The 27,442-nt window shown below is 33.3% G+C and overlaps 1 pseudogene across 1 annotated transcript in view; it reads left to right on the forward strand.

Annotated features, from left to right (window-relative positions):
* Positions 1-27,442, forward strand: part of LOC143249618 (tyrosine-protein phosphatase 69D-like) — a 309,369-nt pseudogene that overhangs the window by 228,131 nt on the left and 53,796 nt on the right. The window contains exons 5-9 of the transcript XR_013027869.1: positions 2,123-2,391; positions 10,522-10,591; positions 21,535-21,656; positions 23,708-23,927; positions 27,265-27,373. The product of XR_013027869.1 is annotated as a tyrosine-protein phosphatase 69D-like (transcript). The remainder of the gene's footprint in view (positions 1-2,122; positions 2,392-10,521; positions 10,592-21,534; positions 21,657-23,707; positions 23,928-27,264; positions 27,374-27,442) is intronic.

The raw sequence follows: 27,442 nt of genomic DNA on the forward strand, positions 1-27,442 counted from the left end.
CAGAATTCTTCCTGTATATTCTTTACACTATTACCTAAAGTGTTTTAGAATTTTTCTTTTATATTTTCTATATTATTACATAAAATTTCTTAGAACTCTCTCTTTATACTTTGTTAAATTTTAAAATAAAGAGTCTCAGAGTTCTTCTTGTCTACTTTGCACAGTGTTACATAAGCTATCTTAGAACTCTCCCCTTCTACTTTCTTTATTGTTACATAGTGTCTCGCAACTCTTTCGACGTCTTTTGTACAGTGTTACATAATGTCTCTCAGAACTCATCCTGTCTGTATTGTATGCTGTTACCTAAAGTGTCACAGAACCAAAATGAAGTACTATACCGGATCTATCAAGGGGAAGTTAAACAGGTTACAGTACAAACAGAATAGTAAATTAAAGCGATGAAACTAGCTCATGAGTCAACTGTGAGAAGACACCTAGGAGCAAGGAAGATGTCACAAGCAACGTGTATTGGCTGGGTGTCATCGGAAATGTGACCAGAATTTGTACGTACCTAGAGGTAATTTAGCCAAGGCGAGATGTGTCTCATAGAAGATTCATTCAGAAGAGTAGCTGTGGACTTGATCGGACTGTATCTGAAAGGTCAAATTATCTTCTGAGAGTAGTCAACTATGCAATCCATTACGCTGAAGCCATAACATTGCCGAAAATAGATACAGGGGTTCTGAAAGTGTTCTACAGCGTAAGTTTCTAAAATAAATCTTGACTGGCAGAGAGACCCAGTTTACATCAGAACTAATAAAAGAGGTATGTAGATTCATCGACACTAGACAACTCTTTACCACTCTGTACATGCTCAGATATAATGGACTTTGTGAAAAGGTCAGTAGAGCCTTACAGTGAATGCTGAAGATGTATCAGGAAAAATCACATAACTGGGACAGGTACTTGCAGGTAGTATTGTTTACTTACTTCTAGTCCCACAAACAGGTACAAGGTCTTCACGCTTCGAGGTGCTTTATTTAATAACAGCACAAGGTCCGATATGAATATTGAAAGATATGTGGACAGAAGAAGACGTGTCAGAAGTAAGGAACACATACCTGTACAAGTTAGACCTCATAAACTGAGTGGAAGAAACCTGTCAACTCGCTCCAGGAGCTTGTATACAGCTGAAGCTAGTCAAAAAGACCAATGATCGACGTTTCAAGATCGGACAGAAGGTCTTGGTTCTGCTAGCTACAGATAAAAACAAACTCGTCATACAGCAGGAAGAAACTTCTGATAAGATTAAAATAGGAAATGCAATATTTTACTTGTAAAGTGAAACTTTAAATACTACATTAAACAAATTAAATTATTAATTTTAAAAGTATGATTATTACTATAAAATTGATATCATGTTGCTCTATCTGCACTATCATTATACTAACGAGCCCTGTGATGTTGCATCGTGACCCTAGCAATACACTTGACGTCACAATCTCTTTCCTATGCTCTGAGATCCACACACGTTTCGCCCTCTGGAGGCATATTATATAACAATTCATATAACTACACTGCTAGTTTACTCACGAACTATCTGCACGCTCATAATACCAAGGTGCTTCCTGGTAACATTCTGTGGCTCTAGCAGCGCACTCTCTCAACAACTTCTGTTGTCAAATGTTATGGTAGCAAGAAACTACCAACTGCTATGGCGGCCGTAATGCGCCCTCTAATTCTACTTCCTCTAACTATGACGTTATTGTCTTTACTCTCCTTATTGCCTGAGATCGACATGCATGTCGCACGCTGGCGGCGTGTCAATCAACAATCAAGATAACTATTAATGTTACCTAATGTGTCTCAAAACTATCTCTGTCTTCCTTCACACTATTACATAAAATGTTTTTAAACTCTGTATTTTATTTTGTACGCTGTTATCTAAAGTGCATTAGAAATCTTCCATTCTACTTTATACGTTGTTAACGAATTTTTTTCAGAATCTTTCAATCCATTTTTTTTACATGTTACCTAAAGTGTATCAGAATTCTTTCAGTCTAAATGTCTAAATATGTTCCAATCTAATCTATACACATTTGCTTAAGGTGTCCCAAAATCATCCCGTATACACAGTAAGTTATTTAAATTTCTCATAAATGTTCTTTTCTATTTCGTGTAGTCCCACCAAAAGTATCTCAAATCCACGTCTTCGCATCAACAAACCAAACTCTGCTGTTTGGATGGAAGAGACCTACCCACGACAACGGCGCTGTAATCACACATTTTATTCTACAACTAAAGCACAAAGGAAAACTTGTGGCCAACGAACTTTTAAATGGAACTTCTAGACAGAAGAATAACCAAACTGACAGTGCTTTTAAAAGCCGTCGCAGCAATTACATGTATTTATTTGGTAACTTAAGTCCAGGAGAAACGTACGCATTTCGGGTAAGGTTGAGTGATTTTCTCATCTTTTATTTTTCTTTCTTAGAATTTTACTCATTTGTAATTGTCAGAATGCTTGTTATTTTTAAATTCACTTTTACACAATTCTGCATTTTCGTGATTTTTTTGTTTTGTTTTATTCCTTCCAAAAGACATATATTTATATATACGTATGTTTGTGTGTAACATGCTTCTCCCTGTATTACTCTACATACAATCTTGATAAAATTTATATTCCTTTTCTTGATAACGTCGGTCATAAATCTTATTAATTTCTTCATCCACCAGGCTCTTGCTTACAAAGTTTCGTAGACTAACTTCTTTCTGTGACGGAGTAACACATTGTTTTCTTTCTTTACAAGCTTGGTTTCACCCTGTTTAAATAAACTAGAGTAGGTCTGCTCTTCATGAAATTTATTTTCATTTTTTCTCCTATTTCATGTTTCCTAAGAATAACTTCTGAAAGCTTCAAAGAATTACAGCGCTGTTTGTTTATTTATGGTCCTTTTTAATTAAAAATAGAATAAGGTTTGTTTGTTTTGAATTTCGCACAAAGCGACTCGAGGGCTATCTGTGCTAGCCGTCCCTAATTTAGCAGTGTAAGACTAGAAGGAAGGCAGCTAGTCATCACCACCCACCATCAACTCTTGGGCTACTCTTTTACCAACGAATAGTGGGATTGACCGTCACATTATAACGCCCCCACGGCAGAAAGGACGAGCATGTTTGGCGCGACGGGGATGCGAACCCGCGACTCTCAGATTACGAGTCGTACGTCTTAACACGCTTGGCCATGCCGGGCCAATAGAAAAAGGAAACCAATTGTATTTGGTTCATATTTCCCAAAGAAATCAGCTCAAAACTGATATAAAATTAAAGCAAGGACTGCTTCACATTCATTATCTGAACGTTATTCACTAACTTGCCTCTCTCCCACCATGGCTCAGCGATACGTCTTAAAATTGATAATCCTAAAAAATGGCCGATAACTCAGGTGGTCATAGCATAGATAGCCAGTTGAGTAACTTTATGCCTAATAACAAATAAACGTAAAATCGTAAACTTGGAGATTGGTAGGTAAGGCATGTTGAATAAAATATTGAATCCGCATTGACACCGACTAAGAACATTTTTTTTCTAATCCATTTATGATGTCTATCGCTCAACTGATGGAAATTCTTCTAGTCATGGTTTATCTGAGCTGCCTTTTTACGATGTTGTACACAAAACTAGTTTAACTACATAAATAAAAGATATATTGGGCACATGCTTTTAAAATCTAAAACCTATTAAGTAACTTCGTTCATATTGAACGTCATGTTAGATGGTAAATTTTAACTCCAATATTCAAAACAATGAGCATACAAAATTTTTATTGGCTAAACAGGTAAAGATTTTTCTAAGAAATATTTATTAAAATATATTAAACTATCTTAGTTTAGCTTTTGAAATAAAGGCTATAAGATCTTCGTGATGACGAAGTAACAATGTATCTCAAGACGGCTGGTATGGGTATTAAAAATTTTATTAAAATAGAAAACAACGTTTTGACCTCCTTAGATCATCATCAAGTTAACAAAATGTTAACCTGAAGATGACCTAAGAATGTCGTAACATCGTTCTTTACTTTATTTTATTAAAAGTTTTAACATCCGTACCAGCCGTCTTTAAACTGTAAGCTCTGTTTTTAATCTCTTTATTGAAAGGCCAGGCGTGGCCAAGTCGTGGTGCCAAAAATGCCAATCCGATGATTAATGGTTCGCGAGCTGTTACTGCTAAGACGCACTCTGCAGTAAAGGGTTTAGGTAACCTATAAACGTGAAAGAAAAATCTCATTGTTTAATCAGACAAAAGTAACCCAAGAGTCGGTGGTAGGCGTTGTTGAACAGTTGCCCGGCATGACTAGATGATTAGGGCACTCGACTTGTCATCAAGGGTCGTGGGTTCGAATTCCTGTCACACCAAACTTGCTCGCCCTTTCAGCCAGGGAAGCGTTATAATGTGAAAGTTAATCTCACTATTCGCGATAAAAGAATAGCCCAAGAGTTGACAGTGGGTGGTGCTGACTAGCTGCTTTCCTTCTTGTCTTACACTTCTCAATTAGGGATAGCTAGATCACGTATATCTCATGTACCTTTGTGCGAAATTCAAACAAACAAAGCCTTTCCTCTGGTTTATTAGTTCAACTTTGGGACGGCTTCAGTCATGGTATCAGTACTGTACGCTTGACAGCAGAATTATTGTTTAACACTCAATTTCAGCAAAATTTGACACAATATCGCTATTTTCGTTAACTGTAAAAATAAGAACAGAGGTCTACTTTCGGTAACACAATATTATTTATACACCAATTAAGTCATAAAATAACTTACTATCTTTCGAACAATCTTACGACAACTATGTATAGCAGATATGTTTTTAATCAAAACACTGAAGAGTTAGATTTGCTATACTTTCATGTCTTTGTCATTTACTAATAACGTAAAGTTATAACAATGTTTGGTTGAAGATCCTTTTCGCTACAGTAGCCCTAGGCAACCGGCAACAGAGTACATTCATCAAGTTTGGCGTTGGGAAGACACATCAGAAACATTTTCAGATGTATAACATAACATATCGTGATTGTCATTGTTTTACATACCTGATAACAACAATAAATACTGTTAAAATCCTCATATATTACATACGATTATATATATATATATATATATATATATATATATACAATTACTGTTTTCAACCTGTTTCGGTTTATTTACTTGTTTTTAGGCCATCACTGTTAAAGAAGAAATAATATTACCTCACTACAAAGAGACGAACATCCAGTCTTTGTGGTTATCTAGTATTCAGCTTCAACCTTCATCTAATTTTTTAATCTGATTCCTTGATTTTGGTTAATCATTCAACTTGTTAATATTTTAGCTTTTATTATGTCTTTCTTTATTTTTAACTTAGAGAGAGTGTACAATTATAAGTAACGCTAAGGTGTGCTATCATCTCTTGTGTCTACCTACCAAGGCCAAATCACGTTAATGCTCTACACTGTCTACAGCTTATAAACAACAATGTCAGAACAGTCGGTGACATTTTGGAACATTTAATTATACTTATTAACGTTAACAAAAGAACACTATGTTTGTGTTTTACATATTTCTGTGAATTCCATAAGTCACAAACTATGGCTCAGTTTACCATTGTGACTGACAGGAGTATTGATGGTTTAGAGAAAACTAAACAAATCCTCTATAGTCAAATTTTCAATCTCTTTGTCATATATCCAAGAAGAGTTGTTTTTCGTTTGTCAGTCTGTTTGATTATGAACGACAAGTTTCGAAATTTGTTCTTCATATAATTGCATTATATGCTTTATGAAGATAGCGGATTGGAAATCATGAACTTTTTTCGTATCTCAAAGTTATTTCAAATACAACTCATTTGAAATCTAATACCAATCAATCCGTGAAATATCAAACTAGTGTTTTATGCCAAGGAAAACAAAGGAGTTTATTAAACGCTACTGTTTTTCTTGAAGCGAATTCTTTCTAAAAACTCAAAGTGTACTAGTTAAAATGTATTTCCGTCATCCAATAACGCTATGTAACCAAATTTTTACTTGTTCTTGTTCCTGGGCAGAAAGTGTTATTTCCCAATTGCTTATGCCTGAAGTAAATGGAAAAGGCCTATTTTTATCTTCAAACTTTGCTTTTGTGACCTGAGAGCGTATAACGCAAACATGATGGGAGACTATATTTGTGGGTTGATACGTGAAAGAGATTTGCATTACAGTTGCAAATCTCGAAAAACTACTCACTTCTAAACATTTTTGTATAACTTTAGTATAAATACATGTAAATTTTGATTCATATGTTGTTTTATTCAGAACTTATGTAAATAAAAATGTGCAAATTTACCCAGTTTTACATAGAAAATAGGTTAATTTCTAAATTTCATTATCCAGGTCACAAAAGCAGAGTTTGAAAGGAATAATGGCCATTTTCTGTACTTTTACAACACAAGCAATTAAGAAATAACACATACAATCCAGGAACAAAATTTGTGTTACATAGTGCAATCAGCTTCAATTCATCCACGTACAAAGATCAGTAGTGATAAATTAATAACTAATTCACTACTAGTGTTTATTTTCATTTCTGGTAACGTTTGTTCCTCACTGTACCTCTAGAATTAATAGAATTATGTACCGCAAATCGAATCCTCATTCTGACAAAAAATATTGTTTGGCCTTACGGTCTCTACGAGAACTTACGTGTATCTTGATGATCCGTTTTATAGAGACAACCAATTATCTCTAACATGTACAAGTAGCTATATCATTCTTGTAATTCCAATTTTTACAACCCCCGACGGATGTGCGAGTGTGTTGTTCTTTGTTCTGTATATGAACGGTACAACTCGAAAGGTTTTCATCGGATTTTGATTAAACTTGTTACAAAAGTTATGCTTCCTCCTCTCCCCAAAAAAAAAACAAAAAAAAAACAAACAACAATCACTTAACTTTTGGCCGCACAGAAAATCAATCACTTTTGTTATAACGACTGTAAATTGGGATTTCGAAAAAAAACGATCAAAACTGGAGAAAAAATTAAGATAGAAAGAATACTTTAGCGCTTACACCTACAATAGAGGTGAGGAACTGAACAGAGTGGAAATTACATTGTCACAATGTGTTTCTACTTGCATATAAATTGTTAACCTTCACTGTTCCTCCTAACAATACTTACCGGGAACACTCAAGTAACTGTAATAAATTATTCAGATATTAAATCACAGTTCATATTGAAATGTTTTAATATTGCTGGTTTTATATATGAATAATGAATAGTTTAGTGTATTTAGTAAATGAACTACTCATATTTAAACGAAAATAAATTACTAAAACTGTCTGCTTTCCAACTCGAAGGAAAATAAGTATCTCTGACAAACCCACGATTGAATGGTACTCTTGGTCTCACTTTCCTTCGCTCATTGTAATAAATTACTTTCCTGTTAACTTCTTTCCATAAGAAACCTTAACCAGATTTTTGTAGGCACAAAATTGCATTATGGAAAGTTTTTTTTATTTTATTAATCAAATTTCAGGATTAGCGTCTTGGAAACGATTCAAGGTTGCAGTGAAAAACTTATGTTTGTTATTATCGACTAGACTCACAAATTCAATGCCATTTTCAATCTGAACGTGTAAAAGTTCCGGTGCTTAGGTCGGAGAAGGTTAACAGATTCATAAGTTCGGCAACTTTTAGATCCGTATAATGTTCTGAAAATATGATTGAATTGTGCATCGTATTTTGTTGTTGTTTATACGGATTTTCTTCGTAAACGCTATCGTAAGATAAAAGAAAAGAAGGATTTATTGTTGAATCGGTATTTTCCAAATAATCAATGCGCAATCTGTCAGCTGCAGGGTGTAATACTTCGGAAAGCCGAGTTACAATCAGACAGTAATATATTTAAAAAACGTAGCGTTTTCATAAGCCCAGAATCAGTTTGGCTCACTTTTATAAAAGTTTTGACAGAACGTTTGCTCTTTCGTTTACTCATCTGTCATCGTGTTGTTGTTTTTCTCTCTTCTCTTTTTTTATGGGGAGGGAGTTACAGATATAAATATAGCATGCACACACACAGACAAATTACAAGTAGGAAATATTCAATAACCAAGTAAAAATGTGCAGAATATAATTACACTTAAAACTATTGAATTGTTCTTTTAAATATTATTTTGTTAAGGAAACATGTAATGTAATAATTCACCAGCTTATTTCAGTAACAGAAATAGTAATAAGCGTAGTTTGATTCAAACTATTGCGCAAAGCATTTATGGTTTACGCAATGAATGTTTATATAAGCTGTTGATTAGATGAAAATTATTACAATTGTAACATAGTTCATAGCGCTTAAATATTTATTTTATGTCTCTGAAGTTTGGTTATTTAGCTGTTGTTTTCCTTTTTGTGTTTATTAGTAACTCGCAATTATCCTATAAAAGGCTTAATTCCTAAACGAAGTACATACGACTGCTTCATTGTTTTGAAATTATAATAATTTTATATCAAGTTTGGGGAATTGTCGTATAGTGTAACTCAAGCTAATAATATGCAAATTCGTATACCACAAAGCTTTATTTAAAACAATAAAACGTATATCTTTGAAAACGTTTTGAAAGATTGTTTGCTTTTGGGTTTTTTTTATTTCGCACAAAACTACACCAGGGCTACCTGCGCTAGTCGTCCCTAATTTAGCAGTGTAAGACTAGAGGGAAGGCAACTAATCATCACCACCCACCGCCAACTCTTCGGCTACTCTTTTACCAACGAATAGTGGAATTAACCACACATTATAATGCCCTCACGGCTGAAATGGCGAGCATGTTTGGTATGACGGGGATTCGAACCCGCGACCTTCAGGTTTTGAAAGACGTGTTTATTCTTTACTGCTAAAAATGTTATAAAAATCCTATTTCTCACCTTTCTTCACTGCTAATAAATATATTTTTCACTGTTGCTGAAAAATAAAGTTTTTCTCCATTTTTATTGCTAAAACAATTGTTTTCTATGCTCCGCTTCTGAAAAGAACATGATCTTCATGCTTTTCTGTTCAAAAATAAGTTATTTTTCTAATGTAAAATAGTTTTTGTCCGTATACTTAACTGTTGAAAGAAGTATTTTCTTTCCATTACTGAAATAACCATGTTCCCTTCATGTTGTAATACTTAAAATAAATGTTTCTCTCGGTGCTTTTTTGTTGTAAAGAAAATTTTCATTTCTCTTTAGGTTAAGGTTTGACATAGCATGGTGGTTAGAATACTGGGTTATACACCTATGATTCGGATGAAATTACAGAAAAATTTGTGCTTTATACCTTGGGGGGTGTGAGTACGTTATAAGAGTAACAGTCAATTCCCACTATTCGAGACCCGGCATGGCCAAGCGTGTTAAGGCGTGCGACTCGTAATCTGAGGGTCGCGGGTTCGCATCCCCGTCGCGCCAAACATGCTCGCCCTTCCAGCCGTGGGGGCGTTATAATGTTACGGTCAATCCCACTATTCGTTGGTAAAAGAATAGCCCAAGAGTTGGCGGTGGGTGGTGATGACTAGCTGCCTTCCCTCTAGTCTTACACTACTAAATTAGGGACGGCTAGCACAGATAGCTCTCGAGTAGCTTTGTGCGAAATTCCAAAACAAACAAACAAACCCACTATTCAATTAAAGTAGTACATGAGATAGCGGAGAAAGGTTTTGACTATCTGCCTCCATCTAGTCCATTATTTCAAAGTTTGAAACAGCTACTATACATAGCAATAATGTATCTTTCCACAAATATTCAGAACAAACCAAACCTCTTTACATTTCACTAGAGAATAAAAAATAATCTCTGAAATTTATTAATGAAAAATATAACGTTTCTGTCCGTAATTTACTGTGATTTACTATTGTAGAAGTGAAGGTCAAACCCCTCTACTTAATTAGAGTATACCAAGAATTGATAGTGAGTGGTTTCGAATAACTGTTTTCCCTCCAACCTATTCGTTCAAAAGCGGGTGCAGCTTTCACAGATAGCCCTTGTGTAGTTCTTTCAAATATCCAAAACAAAAATCTTCCTATAGTAAAAGTATATTTCTATCATGTTTCGTTGCTAAAAAACAATTAACCATCCATGACTTAATGCAAATAAAATCGATAGATCTTTCTTTACACCAGAATATATCGTGAAAAAATGATAAATATTTCTATTTCTCTTTATAAAGGCTTTTTAATGGGTATATTTTTGGTAATTACTTCAAAATTGCACTGAAAAAAATGTGTTCTGAGCATTCTTTAATGCTTTACAAATATATTTTTTGTCAGTTAAGAGAATCAAAATGGCTGAACATTTAATGTTGAGTAACGTATAATTTCTGAAACAGCACAGAAAAGTTGCTGTTATCTTCGTCTATTCTTTGTCAGTTTAGAACATGAAAGTGCGTTATTATTATTATGTCTTAGTTTGTGATTCTTAGTGAATTAAATATAATTTATAAGGATTTTTCCACTGTATTTAATGCATATGACAATATATTAATGCTTATTTCTAGTTTCAGAGGCGAATTTCTGTATTATTATTCACTGTTTACTTTTAGGTTAAAGCATGCAATTCAATTGGATGTGGAAACTGGTCGAACTTAGTTGAAGAGAAGACCGCCGACGGCAGTAAGTTTAAAGTTACATAATAAAACCGTCATCGTAACAGTCAATTATGTTTATTGAATGACTTTTAAAATTTTTCTCAGTTTGTAAAGTTTCCTCCAATCAATTGGTTTTAATTATGTTTCAAATAACTAAAATAGTTTATTATGAAATATGTGCATAATAACACTGTTATATGAGTGCGAGAGTTTTTCATACAATGCTTATTTTATTATATGCACATATTATTAGGCTTGGTTGTCAGTTAAAATGTTTAAAAAATATTCAATTACAATTTTTCAAAATGCCATAAACGGTGACTTTGTTTTCGTTCCAAACGTAAAATAAGGAACCAAAATCTCGTTATTCGAGCATAGGAAATGGTGCAAATCACTTTCATTTATTAAGAATTTTAACTAAAAATATTATTTTAGTTGATTTACGATAATACTGGCAAGTCTGATTCGATAGTTTGACCAAAAAGAAATTTGTTTGGAAGTTATTAAGAGCTGAAAATTGAACAACCTTTTAATACTTTGCTTCAGACGACTAAGCTATTGCAATTTTATCTTCAAAGGAAAAGGAAAAAAGCAACAGCGAGTTTAAAGAGCGAATAATTTTTTAAGGCTTTGAACACTTTGTATTCGTAAGACTGAAGACAAAAAAGGGTCGAAACGGGTAATTCGAAATAAAAATTGAATCCAACTTGTTTCGCAATAGAATTTCTGTTATGCTCTTATTAATCGATAACAAGTAAGTGTTTTACCAAAAACATCTACACCAGTGTATTCTAGACTTTCTCTGTTCACGGCGCTCCTAGTATCTTAGCAATTTTTCTCACGACACTTCAAGGCAAAAGGAAAAACCTAACAGCTCCGTTTGTTAAGTAGTTGGGTCCAAACAACTTAATACTTTAACAAGTATTTATGTCCTAACAATGTAATAGCCATTTGAAAGAATAATATACATAAATTGAAAGTAAAAACAATATTTTATTTCATTTTCAAATTAACCACAATTACTAATGGGATGTGTGCACCTGTTGGTCACTACACAGCTTCTCAAACCTTGGAATCAGATTGGACACCGCCACTCTCATTTCCTGTCCCACATTGATTTTCGTCGGTACTTGCTTTTTATCACAGCAACTGCCAGAAACCCAGCTTTGCAGAGATATGACGTCGCATATGGAATCAGGATTCGCTAAGCTTTAGTACATAGCAACGGATATTCGTCTTTTACTGATATCCAAAACTCAGTTAGTTCCATGCTGCCACAGTATTGTCACAAGACAGATCAATAAAATTTTTCTTCCTCTGCAAAGGTAAATTTAGATAGGGCCTTAGCCCTGAATAGGTCTTGGATCCATGCAAACTTCTCCACATCTTCTGGAAAGTAATTTTCACACCAGTCACTGAACTGTGTTAGGTACTCCTTAAAGACAGATTTTAGTTCATGGGTCAAATCAACTTCATTGGATGTAACAAACTGCTACAACAGGGGGAAACAGTCTTTGCCACCATCTTCATTCATTTTTCTTCTCCATAGTAGTAACTTTGTTCTGAAGGCGAAGTTTGCGAGTTTCTGCGAGTTTCAGAATGTGTGAATTGCTTCCCTGCAGAGAGAGATTCAACGCATTTAGTTTTTCGAAGACATCCCACAGGTATGTTAATTTTAACAAGAAAATCAATTTCCAAGAAGTTTTTAGCACATTTGTGTTCTTCTTCTTCGAGATAAGAGTAGAGTTCCTGTCGTAATTCGAACACACGGGACAATACAATTCCGCGAGAGAGTCATCGCGAGTTATAGTAGTACAACAAAGATGTGTGCTCAAATCCCATATCCTCACACAGTTTTCAAAAACAAATGCTCGCCTTGTGTAGCCGAGTTTTTATAAAGTTCACCACTTTCAACGCACTTTCCAGGACTAGGTTCAGTGAAGGACGCAGGTGCCTTTGACGCAAGTTCTTCTCTGTGGATTATGCAGTGGGTCCACAGTACATCAAGAGTTTCTCTTCGTATGAGTACTTGCAATTCTCCATAACAGCTGGCCATAGAGCGACCACCATCGGTATAGACGCCAAAGCACTTAGTCCAGTCAAAGTTGTTTTCACACAAGTAAAGTGTCAAGGATCTGAAACAAGTCTTGATCCTTTGTAACTGCATTAATACTTTTACTAAAGAGAAAGTCTTCCACAATTTTGTCATCATCCACTAATTGTATGTAGTAAATCAAATGAGCATCCTTGTTACTATCCGTCACCTCATCTAGCTGTAACCCGAATTTCTTTCCTTTCGTTTTTTCAATTACCTGATCGTTGAGGTTTTCAGCTGTGCATTGGATTCTATGACTGATAGTATTGTTAGATAAAAGCACCTTTGAAAGCAGTCTTCCTGCAGATTCACCAGCCATAATATTCACCATATCCACTCCAGCAGGTAAAATCAGTTCTTCTACGACGGTGTGAGACTTTATATGTTTCACAACTCTATATGTCACCTTATAGGATGCTAGCAAAGCATTGCTTGGTATTGATGCTTGTTTTAAAAAATGTGCCTTTTTGTTCTTTCAATTCTTTTAACTTTCTGGTAAAATAATCATAGGATTTACTAACCATGTTAAGATGAATAGTCTCTAAGTGACGTTTTAGTTTACTTGGAAGCATGCACTCTAAAAACAAAACTTTTAGACATAATACGCACTTCAGACACTCTTTATGATTGGCATCTATTGAAGTAAAACCAAAGCCTAGATAACTATCATCATATTTCCAGTATTTCCGTTTCTTCACAACTTTGTCACTGGTCTCTGGTTCGCCATCCTTTTCTTCACTCCCGCACTTCTTGTTAATGTTCAAAAATATTTCCATTTTTATGCAAAATGACTCATTGAACTTCACTAGACCTTGCAGACGCTTGATTACAACACCATTCAATTATTTTGTTTATTGGCGGACCCGGAGAGTCGACAGGTATTTATATACAAAATCTAAGAAACGTGAAAGTGTGAGAAGTTACTGGCATAGCAGAAAATGCAAGTAAAGAAAAACATCTCAAACATTCGAGAACGTCTTCGAAAGGAATGTAGCGTGATCTAATGTTAAAACTATAAACTATCTCGAGCTTGTAATTCGCGCAAAAATGACTTAATGTGTGATCTCGACAGATATCACGTACATGATGTAAATGGTACTAAATACCTCTCCCCTTTTAACATATATTTAAGAAATGTAACACAAGCTGGCCACTATGCACTAGACACTTAGTCCTTGTTTCTTTTAATTTTTATAATTATTATTTTCTTTTTTTTAATCATTATTATTATTTTTATTTTCTTCTCTTTTGAATTATTATTCAAGTATTGAATAATAATAATTATTACTTTCTTTTCTGTGTGAGTGTTTGTGTTACTACAAGTAGTAGTAGCATTCTCTCAATCGAGAAAAAGGAGAAAAAATACAAAAAAATATATATATATATGAAAATACAAAAAAAAAAAATTAAATGGAAAAAAAACCAAAAACAAAAAAAAACTTCTTGTTCGTCCATGCATGGACTGAGCCCTGAAATGGACCTGAGTATGATGTTATACTTTTACTCTGGCCCAAAGCTTTAAAAAAAAACCAAAAAAAAAAACCCTAAAGACAGACGCTATAATCGTTCGGGAGGGAGGAAGAGGTCAAATGTACCTGACCCTCCTGGGTATTTAACAACATCAATACCCAAATACCCACACAGTCAAACTTGGTGCCGTTGATATTCTCTTAGAAAACCACTCGAAAATAACAATAGCAGGATTATACTGTTCTCCAAATAAGTGTATAGATACATATCTAATATACAACATCTTTTCCCACAATCAAAATACAATAGTAATAGGTGATCTTAATTCCAAGCACAAGAACTTCGGATGTAATACTACAAACTCCAATGGCAGACACCTATTACCATTCATAAATAATAATAGTATATCTCTTATTAATGATAATATACCGATCCATACTAAATATACAACAAACTCCAATGATATCCTGGACATATGTCTCACTTCTTACAATATGAGGCAAAAGTTAATAAACTTTAATGTGGGAAGAGATGTTGACAGCGACCATCTCCCAATATGGTGTATCTTCGACCTCACCCCCCATAAAGATAAAATCAGTAGGCAGGATAAATTTGATTACAAAAAGGCTAATTGGCAGGAATTTCAAAAAGTGTTAAACAGAATACTACCAGAAAAAATGAAACATGCAGCATATAACGAATCAGAAATTGACTCTTATAGTCAAATAATCATGGAGTGCCTCCAAAAAGCAGCTACGGACACGATACCTAAACAACAATATACAACCACAAACAATACATGGAAACCAACAAAACAACTATTAACTATGATAAAACAAAGAATACAATTAAGAAGACTATTTATAGCAACAAGAGAACAAGAAATAAAATCACAAGTTAACAACATTAGAAATAAAATTAGAGCAGAAATTAAACAACTTAAACAAGAAAAATGGGACAACTTCTGCTCTCAACTAAATAAACAAATCGACCCCAGCAAGTTCTGGCTACACTTGAAAAGATTCACAAATAAACCCAACACAATAAAATACCCAACACTGGAATATAGCAACGCCTTAGCACATTCCAACAAAGAATAAGCAAAAACCTCAAACATCATTTATAAAACATATTTAAAACACACAATAATACCGACATGAACAACTACTACTACAATAAAATAAACAACCACGTAACAAATAACATAGAATTATATAAACCACATTTTCCAGTCAAAATCAAAAACAGCAACACAAACAAAACATATGACTACAATACCCAACTACTCACCAAAACAATCAAACTAAATGAACTTGAACAAGCAATCAAAAATATAAAAAACAAAGCACCAGGAAATGATAAAATACAAGCAATACTTCTCAAAAAAGGCACTCCAAAATTATTTGACCATCTATTAGCAATATTTAATTTATCTCTACACTCTGAATACATCACAGTTTCTTGGAAGCAAGCTAATATTTTAATGTTCAGCAAAGAAGGAAAACCAGCCAATAAATCAAACAATTATCGACCGATCAGCCTGACCAGCTGTGTAGGCAAAATTCTCGAAAGAATAATAAGCAATAGATTCTCCACATTTTTGGAAATAACTGCAAAATTACCAGAAGAACAAAACGGATTTAGAAAATATAGACAAACAACAGATCACTTGATTAGGTTAACAGAAACAATAATAAACAGCTTTAATAATAAAGAATGCACTGTAGCCTGCTTACTCGATATCGAGAAAGCATTCGACACTGTATGGCACAATGGTCTTCGGTTCCGTATGTATGAAATGGGATTACCGCGAGGAATTATTCGCTGGTTATCAAACTTTTTGGAAAATAGACAATACAGAAAAAAATGTAGAGGGAACTTTCTCGGAGCTCTTCACTCCAGAAGCTGGAGTCCCTCAAGGAGGGGTGGTTAGCTCTATTCTTTTCATCATGTATGTAAGTAATATGCCACTAAAAGATCCAAATCATGGATATGCGTTTCAGTTCGCTGATGATATAGCAATTTGAAAAAGTGCCCCTACACCAGAAATAGCAGTCACTGACTTACAACCACAACTAAATAGATTATGTGAATATTGTGAAAAATATAGAATCAAAATAAATACAGCGAAGACGCAACTAGTAATATTTTCAAAATCTACGAAATATTAAAAAGTTCAACCCCAAATCTATATGAATGGGGAACGCCTCCAGACTGCAACATCTGCAAAATTTTTAGGATTAACATATGATTCGAAGCTTACATGGATAAAACATGTAAATAACATAAAAACTAATATTTGGCGAAGAATAAACTATGCTAGAAGTCTAACTGGTAAAAATTACGAAACAACATTAGAAAACATGATTAAAATATACAAGTCATACATTAGACCTGTAATAGACTATGCAGCCCCTGCATGGATCAATGTAAATATAAAACAAATACAAATCAAGCTCCAAACATTACAGAATACACTAATTACATTTGCATACAGAGTACCTAAAACCACTTCTTCAAAGTTCATGCAAAAGTACTCAAATACACAAAGAATACCAGATAAACTTCTACAGAGTACAATAAAATATTTTGATAAAAATTGGCGAAAAAATGAGTTGTTATGCAATGAGTAGGTATTGCATATGTGATGAAGAAAGACCTAAACACCTCTCCCCGTTAAATCTACACATTAGATCATTAAGAAAAAATCATTTAAAATAATAATAATAGTAGCAGTATTAGAATAGAGATAAAATAAAACAGGCCACCTGCGTTCTAGACTTATTAATTAAAAAAATAATAATAATAAATAATAAAAGAACAATATAAATGTACATTGCCCTGAAAAGGACCTGACTAAGTTTATGATATTACTCCAGCCATTCTGTATCTAAATCGAAATATATATTAATCTGGCCACTCCAACAAAGTCATGGAAGGAGGAAGAGGTCGAGTGTATCTGACCCTCCTTGGTATACACATAAATATACCCAAATACCGGAGAGAGAGAGAGGTGCCGCGACACACAGTTTGGAAACCACTAGTCTAAACAGTGATCCTCCTAAAATGACCGAAGTTAGGCATATCTCACATTCATATACGTATGGGACCTGAAACGTGTCTTTATATAATATCCCGTGTAAATTGGTTAAAAGGTAGAAGAGTAATTTATCCAAACCTAAGAAATATACTTTTTTTCAAAGCTTTGATCCTCCTAAAGACGTAAAATGAGCAAACCCAACTTTTTGTACATTAGTACATTGGATGCATTAAAATATACATTTCTGCGAATTTTCATCTTGATTGCTGTAAATATGGCCGAACAGGAGAACAAAGCTTACATTTTGGGAATGTTTGATATTTAATTCCATAAAATTTTTAGAAAGGCAAAATAAGAAAAAAAACGAAAAACAAATATCTAGGAGTTGTAGATTAAAGTATAATCCTACTACGTTTTAAGTCAATCCGCCGAGACATGAAAGAGTGGCGATCGATCGAAAAGTGTTCGAAAAACGAAAAAGAAACAAGAGAAAAACAATGCCTTTCTGAGAAGACATAAATATGTATTGTTGACTTCTTGAGGAGGAAACGTCACTGTACATTCATTACATGTGTTGTAAGAAAGAACTCAGTATATTCATTCGATTGGAATCGAAGTTTAATTATACGTATTGCTCCCAGTGGTACCACGGTAAGTCTTTGTACTTATAATACTAGAAACAGGGTTTTGATCTCCGTGGTGGCAGAGCACAGATAGCTCATTGTGTTGCTTTGTGCCTAATTACAAAAAAAAACAATGATGAGTGATAATGTGGCAGAAAGAACAATAAACATTTAACTCTTGAACGTTTTGGAATATACATATTCCACCATCAGTAAACTATATTAAACAAGATAAAATATTCAGAACAAATATTTATAAATTGCTACAGTTCCAACATTTTGTAAACAGGAATCAAAATACTAAGTAAACAGGATAACGCTACCATTGTAACATAATAACGGGATTTTTTACGAAATTATACAAGTTATTCAAAACAGACTATTTTAGCAAAGTTGTGTTATTATTTAATGTTTGGATTTTAATATTCCAAATATCTATTTAGGCCTACTCTTATACTGTCCAGGATCGTGTACTAATACACATGTGACGACTAATGCTACTGATATTAGAAAAACAATACAACAGTTACACCTGCGAACATGTGGAGGTATCAAACAGAACCGAAAAACAACTATCAACTCTTCAAACTACGAAACTCGTGTACATGTTTATTGCGTATTATAATTTATCCTGAACGAGTCTCCGATTTATCATGTCGCGTACGTTACGTTTTACGTTTCAAATAGATGGAAATTTAAATTCAAATTTATAAGTTAATTGAATGTCAATATGTGTTAAATTTGTGATATTCGCCAAGAAGATTGATTGACGCAATTTTCTTTCTTAACACGAATACATTTTAATATACAAATAAGAATATTTTTTAACAACGGTTAATACAACTACTTATTACAAATAATAATTTAACGCAAGAGTTTTACAAACTTACAAACAGCATTTAGTCTTCTGCATGGTTTGAAACTGAATATTTTATCGACGGTTTGCGATAAACGAAGTAACTCTACGTTGATACACAGGTACACTCAGTTAGCGGGAATACTAGCTGGCTCTATTCTTGCCTGGTCTCAGGCGATTTACAAACTTATCTTTAACCTGGAATGATATCTAATCTCCTCGTGAAAATACGAACTTCCGAAGCTGAACGGTTTGTAATGTTCGAAATCTAGAAACCTTCCTAATCAAACATCTGTAGTTTTCCGATGAATGAGCATTTATCACAATTATAGCTTCCGAAGCTTATAGCATTCTGACTGTAGCAGACCAACAGTATTATTGAAATGTCTCTTCATGTGTTGTAATTTATAAATTTTAAGGCGATGTTCTAAAAAGTTCAATTGGCGATAATAATAGCATACACGCAATGTACATAGTTGATGTTTACGCTCGAGAATCTTTTATAAATTTAAAGAACAGGCGAGACTCTTGCAATAGACATTTAGCAATGTAAGTTACACATATTTCTAAATATGTATTAAACTCAAACAAATATGTATAGTAAACTAAATATGTAATGTTAAATCCGTTATATTTTGAAAACAGCAATCATTTCAATTAAACATTTCACAGTCATCTCATCTCATTGTTTCTTTGTAATTAAGCACAAAGCTACACAAGGGGTTATCTGTTCTCTGCCCATCACGGGTATCGAAACCCGGTTTTCAGTGATGTGACTCCGCAGACATACCGCTGAGCCATTGGGGGGAATCATCTCAGCCGCATCATCAAATATTGAAATTTTAGTTAAGGAAAGTTTACCTGTCATATATGTGCTCACAACTTTAAATAATAACACAGCTTTAGTATAATTATGTCTGTTTTTAACAGCTTGCATAATTTTGCAAACAAATCATAATATTGTTACAATTGTAGTAATATTACATGACATTTCTTTATTAATTTCTTCCTTTTACTCTGTATTTATTTCCTCTTTACAAAATATCAGAAATTTAGAAATGTCTGTAGCTAACATTTTACCTTGTTTACCTGCTAAAAATGAAACATGTATATTCCTAAATGTTCAAAAATTAAATGTGTCAGAAGTCAATACCTGTTGTTTACATCTTGAGGAAGAAACATCACTAAGTATTAATTACATATGTTGTAAGGAATAAATTATATGTATTTTATACATCTTGTGGCGGAAATGCCATTACATATTGATTGCATATGGTCTAAGAAAGAAATCAGTATATATTGTTTATACATTGAGGAGGAAACGTCATCACATATTAATTACGTACGTCGTAAGAAAGAAGTCAATATACATTATTCACATCTCGTGCAGTAAATGTTACTACGTATTGATTGCATGTTTGTAAGTTAGAATTTCTGTGAAAATACAATAAATATCAGTTACCTATTTTATAATAAAGCAGCCAATGCATGCGCTTATCTGTCTTGTTTTAAAAACAAAACAAAACATGGCGTATGTTGATTTCACTGCTTTTGAAAGTGAGAAGTATGCACGTATTCTTTACGTTATCTAATAAGTATTAGTCAAACGTTTTCTAATAAATATTAGTCAATGTGTACCAGTTATGCTCCTATAAAGTGGTTAAAACTATTTTTGTTTACATTTATTATAAGTGAAAATTACAAATATCTTGTTTACGCTAATTGACAAAACTCACCATGTTTTCTCGCATCTGGTATAATTGATAAGTCAATATACATTACTTGAAAACGGAACAGTTCTATCACTACATAGTGGTCAAGTATATCTTTTCAAGAATCACAATTTTACTTTTCTAAAGTGTAAACAGAAATATTGAATGCTAATAAAAAAATTTCTAATGTATCAAGCGATATTTAATGTTATATTCGATTTAATTAGCTTACTTGAAATACATAATTGGCAAATGTGCCATGAAAAAAAAAAAGAGATACTAACAGATACTCAGTCAGGATCAGTTTCATAATCGTTGCAACCAGAATACGAGAATTATCTGGACTTCCAATCCTTGGTTTCATCAAGGTAATACGTGTTTGTACATTTTTGTTATTAGGCTATAAATAACTTTAAATGGGTAGATAGAAAACAGATATTGACTGGGAGTCAATAGAATAACTTAATTTTATACATATATCGCTGTTTATAAACAATGAGCTAATAAAACTGGATAAGAAAAATATAAAACTTTGTTCAATAAACAGTGAAAAAACTGTTTTTTTCTGTTGAGGTGCAAACACAATGACTGAATAAAACACAGTGCATAATCACATTCATATTTACTGTGTAACTGTGAAAACCGTTATTTTCATAATGTAATATACTTTAGTTTATTCTAAAGTAAGGGCCTGGCATGGCCAAGCGCGTAAGGTGTGCGACTCGTAATTTGTGGGTCGCGGGTTCGACCTGTGTCGCGCTAAACATGCTCGCCCTCCCAGCCGTGGGGGCGTATAATGTGACGGTCAATCCCACTATTCGTTGGTAAAAGAGTAGCCCAAGAGTTGGCGGTGGGTGGTGATGACTAGCTGCCTTCCCTCTAGTCTTACACTGCTAAATTAGGGCTGTCTATTGCAGATAGCCCTCGAGTAGCTTTATGCGAAATTTCAAAACAAACAAACAATTATAAAATAAGATAAATATTTTATTTAATATCTAATACTTAATGTCACCAGTTTTTTGTTTTTGGTTTAGCTTTAAAAAGAACAGCTTTCACTTGCCGCATTTTATAATCTAAAAAAAAAAATTTGTTTTTATTTGTCATTGCTCAGTAAGAATGGTTTCTGCTCCAATAGTTCGTAATAACTAACTTATGTAATATCCTTTCCACAGTGGCAGATCCACCAGAACATGTTGAAGCTAAGTGTAGTTTCGATTCCAAAAATAAACACAATTACGTCAGTGTGACTTGGGAACCGCCAGTAAAGGCCAGAGGAATAATAGAATCATACAACGTAAGTAAGCACAGGTTATTAGTCATTCTGCCAACAGTTTCTGTCTAGTGTTTTCTCACGGTGTCCAGAAAGGAAAGAAAATTACCTATAGCAATTTGACTCAAGTACCCAGAGAAAATATTCTCCAACCCAAACAATTGCAATAAAAGACGCATAGCAATATATTTTATCTAGAGCATTCTTTTCTGTGCTGTTGTGAGTTATTATAAACTCTGATATAACCTATAAAATATACTTCTGTTTAAACAAAACATGGAAAACACATTCAGCTTCTGAATATTAAATACAACTTCATGTAATGAAAATTATTATTGATACAGATAATTTGTCAATATATTTAGTAGTTGTTTACATTATTTTTGGGGACGAGCCAAAAAAATATCATATCACAAATTGGAAAACTAAAACTTCACTGTTGTTTGAACCACCGATCTACTTAAGTATTGTTAAACTAGATTTAAGGGGAGGTTGAAAGAAACATGTTTTTTACTATAATAAATAAAATGTCCTGCATAATCAATTCAACAATGATAATTAATAGAAATAAGTTTAATTTGATAATAAGACTACCGTCTCTTTTCCTGATTAAACTATAAAGATTATTCATTTATCAGGCCCGGCATAGCCAAGTCGTTAGAGCAATCGACTTGTAATCTGGGGGTCGCTGGTTTAAATCCCCTCACATCAAACATGATCGCCCTTTCAGCCATGGGAGTTTTATAATTTAACGGTCAATCCCACTATTCTTTGGTAAAAGAGTAGCTCATGAGTTGGCGGTGGGCGGTAATGACTAACTACCTTTATTCCATCTTACACTGCTAAATTAGGGACGACTAGAGCTGATAACCCTTGTGTAGTTTTACGCGAAATTAAAAAAAGAATTGTTTATAATTAAGCACAAAGCTGCACAAGGGGTTATGTGTGCTCTGCCCATCACGGATGTCGAAACTCTCGGTTTATAGAAGTTGAAGTTCTCAGACATGCTGGGGAGCAACTAGAAAGTTAACAAATACTTAAGTCGAATAGAAAAACAAAACAACCAAAATTAGTGTTGTTTATTTTATCCTAATGGCGATTTCGACATCCTATTAATGATTGCTTTTTCTTCAAAATTGGCAACAATCGAGTAATTATTCTTCAGGCTTATCAAGAAAAACTAACAAATAACCTTATCTTATTTGTGATTCACTTATACCATATAAATAGATGTACGCTAGATTTGAGATAATCCATTAATTAAACAAATGCGACTCCTAGGATATCGCCTAACAACGTTGCATTCAAGTTAAACAGGTATATATATTCAAAGAGGAGATTTGTGTCCAAACAACTGCCTGGTCAAAACTAATTATTTCAATTTTATAAGTTTTAACTATAGTGCCTTAACCAAATTTAATTACTGTCAGCAATTTACGGTTATTGAAATAGTTCATTTGTGTTACTAGGTTAATATAGGAAAAACAAATAAAATACATCGAAACACCAATCTGTAGTGCATCTTGACTTACACACCCATATTAAAGTCCTCAACTAAACAAATTTCGATTTTTATGAACCGCTCTTGCAAATTGACTTTTTGGTATAAAACTAATTTTAAATAATGTGAACAGTAAACACGTAACTTTTACTGTTATTGGCTAGAATCGTTCTGTTAATTTTTTGCAACAATGCCCTCTGTAGGTCAGTATAGTAGAACTAAACCCTTTTAGGACATGCTTTGTAAATGTAATTTACGGTGAACCCTAGACCTGCTTTAGCTCAGATGTTCTATTTCAAAAGCGTAATTTGGAGTTTTAGAATATTGAGTTAATTTCAAAATACATCTAAAGAGTACTGTATATTCGTACAAAGTATCCTTGATATTTTGACCAAGTATTTTTATACGATTGTCCATAAAATATATTTTTATCTGAGAGTAAGAGTACCATTAAAACAGTGAGATATTTACGATCATACTGAAATACCTCAACTATTCAAGTGGTGTTTTACTCTACTTTTATGTGGTTTTGACAAAAAATGAAATATTTATTTTTGATTTAATCATTTTTCAGGTTACTCTAGAAGGCGAAGCTCGTTTCAGAAACTCGAATGGAAAAATCGCTGTCGATCGATTCAAAACTACACACTCAGTGAAACCAGAAAGGTTGGAGTTCAGGAGTGAAGTGAAACCGAACACTAACTATACCGTCCGCATGTGTACAAACAACCGTTCTGGATGCGGTCCACTCAGTGTTCCCACTACACTGACCTTCTGTTCCACTTCCCCTCTTGGTAGGAACTCCAATCCTGGTGAAATACTAAACCTTATTCGTATTGAAATTATTAGGATTTTAAGATTTCAAATAGACTTAGTGATGTATATTTCAGTCATCATGAAGTTTTGATAATTATTATTAATCGTTTGAAAAAAATAAATAAGAAAAGAAACGTTTGATTCAGTTACCAATGTCCAGATTTGAGGATCAAAAATCAATTTAACCATATGTTGAAACAAAATATTTCAAATAATACAACTCATTTTACACTTCTATAGTTGGTAGGAAGTGATTTTTATATTATATGGATTAAAGTGAGCATCGAAAATTACTGCGACTTAAATGCTAATTTAGATAGAATTCGCAAAACTAATTCCAAATGTTCTTTTTATTGTTGAAGCACCCCCCGCTAGTACAGCGGTAAGTCCGCGGATTTACAACGCAACAATAAGGGGTTTGGTTCCCCTCGGTGGGCTCCACAGATAGCCCGATGTGGCTTTGTTATGAGAAAACACACACTCATTTTGAAGAAATATACAGAAGATTTCAAACTGTCTAATTCTAAAATACAAGGTGTAATTATTAACTGTTTGCACATGGAAAGCGATTTATGATAACATGTTGAGTTTTGTAATTCATCAGATAGACTTATGAAAACTTGTAGGAATTAACTTACAATAAATTTTCTCCACGGAACGAATCAGTGCCTGCAATAGGTTTAAAAACCTACTCTTTCTGCATAAGTTTAACCCTGGTGTACTCCAGTGATATTAATTCTTGTTATACTCTAATAACATTTATCACTACTATATTTCAGTAGTATTCATCTCTGCAATATTCTATTGGTACTTCTTGTAGTATACTTTAGTAATATGTATCCGTACTATACGTTAATTATATTTATCTCTAGTATACTCTAGTGATATATATGCCGAATTATTTTTATTCCTGATATACTCTAGTGATATATATTCCTGCTATACTCTAGTATATTTATTTAATGTACTCTAGTGATATTCATTTTTGCTATACTTTGGTGAGATTTATCCCTCCTATACTCCAGTAAAATTTATCCCTGCTATACTCTAGCAATATTTTTCACTAATATATTCTATTGATATTTATCCCTCCTATACTCAAGTAAAATTTATCCCTGCTATACTCTAGTAACATTTATTCCTGCTATACTCTAGTAACATTTATTCCTGCTATACTCTAGTAACATTTATCCCTGCCATACGCGGTATTGTTTGTTTTTGGTATGCGTGCTAGTAATATTTATTTCTGGTATACGTGCAAGTAATATTTATTGTTGGTAGACTTATAAACTATTGTCTCTAGTTTACCTTATTACTTTTATTAAATTCGGTGACATAGCTTGATATTCAGCCCTACTGTCACAGTTTTTCAGATATAGTGGCTGATTTCAGAAGTATACCTATATTAACCAATTTGGAATGTCCAAAAATAAGAATTGCTATGTTTTCTTAACATACTACATTACGATTCCTATAATTTGAATTTACATTTGGAAATTTAATTGTAAATGGTTTTAGTGTTCTACTACCTTTGCAAGTCATGAATTATATACATATTGGGCTTCCTTTGCTCTGCCCAACGTGGGTGTAAAAATCCGACTTTTAGCATTATAAGTCCACACACACACACACACACATACATATATATATATATATAAAGAGAGAGAGAGAATATTTATTAATAAACAAAAACAAGCCCAAACAAATATCAAAAACGCTACACAAATCAAAAGAATCCACAGAGTACAGGCTATAATGTGGGATATAAAATGATTTTGAGGTGACTGAAGAAGTAGAACCCACAATGCGGTGGGGATACAGCGTCTATCAGTCTTAACCTTCGTTAGCCAGTCTCACATGAAGGTATTCATAAAAATAATAAAACAATCAAAAGAAACAGAAATTAGAAGAGTGAACGTGGGCGTTAAAGCCCACAACGTTCTACATATATATCAATCGTTACCGCCTACAGACAGCTGTGGAAAGATGGCTGCTCTCCAAAATAAAGAAGATAAAAAAATAATAATAAAGTACTACCACTTGGGGGGTATGTTAAATAAGCTTACCTTCTGAAGTTGGCATTCCAGGCCCCTATTATGGTGGTAAGACACTAATTATTAATCCAGTAGACAATTATACTAGTATAGAGGGTCCCAACCATTTATCTAAATTAAATAATATAACTCCCAACCACCACTTATTAAATACAATGCTACTATCACTTTTCAGACTCCAAACAAGTCTTTATGTGCGATAAGGCGTTCATCCGCATAAAAGTAGCGCCAAGCAGTTTAAATTACCTTATTAACAAGTAAAATCACTTATCAGAAGCTTTCAGTGAAATTTCCTTAATTTTTACACCTTTATATTTATTTAATTCATTCTTATATTTATCACAGAATATTTTAGTAATGTTATTTAGTTTCTTTATTACAACCATTAAATATCAACTTCTGCATAATTTGTATTTCAACATTAATAATAAAGTATCATATACAGGGAGAGTAAATATGAAACAACTATTACATGATATTAATAACATCATCATCGTAACGAGATATTAAAATAAAGTTTCCATAACAGCACCAGTCGATTTAAATTAAAATGTACTGGTTATTTGTATTGCGTAGTAAAATTACCCTTTTAATTTTTTCTAATTATAGAAGTTCCACATTTAACCCAGCTACATTATCAAATTACATTTTATTCAAAAGTAGAGATGAATAATTATATTTTAAGATTAATACTTGAAACCTTAGAATTACCCGGTGACTCAACGGTAAATTAACGAACTTACAATACTAAAATCCGGAATTCATGAACTCCTCCCACCACAAAAAAAAAAAATGGAAACGTTCAAGATAAACCCAACTAAAAGCCATACTCTCAACTTAAATATACACATAGTATGTACAAAGTTCTAAATAATTTCTGATATGCTTTTTAAATAATAGTAGTGTAATAAATATATGCACTTTTTCTCTCTAGCTAACAAAACGTTGCTTTAATGTTGCAACCCCCTAAGATAGCCGAGCTAATTTATAAGGCCACGCATTTTGCCTTCGGATACATGGTACATTTTATATCAGTTACTTTATGGTAATTCAATATTAAAACATTTACTTATCATTGTTATTCTATATAAAAAGATGCGTGTTTTAATTTGATTTCACATCCATTTAAAGATTCTAGAAAATGTAAATGCTTACGTTTTTCTCGCTCATAATAATAGAGAGCTATTCCGCCTACGATTAGAATATTTTCTACATCCTAGAGTTAAGTTGACGTTCTTTTTTCTGGGATTATATTTTGTAGCTCCTACAAAACTGCCTCAGTTTCGACTCCAAAATATGAAAGAAAGTAATGAAAATAAACATCTAGTTTTGAAACTACAGCGAGTTTCAGAAAGAAGTGGCTCAATCAGGTAAGTAAATTTGAAGAGTTTTTTCTATTTATTTTATATATGGGCCAGATGGTTAAGGCACTCGCCTCT

This window comes from Tachypleus tridentatus, chromosome 4, assembly GCF_004210375.1.
Source record: "Tachypleus tridentatus isolate NWPU-2018 chromosome 4, ASM421037v1, whole genome shotgun sequence".
Classification (NCBI taxonomy): domain Eukaryota; kingdom Metazoa; phylum Arthropoda; class Merostomata; order Xiphosura; family Limulidae; genus Tachypleus; species Tachypleus tridentatus.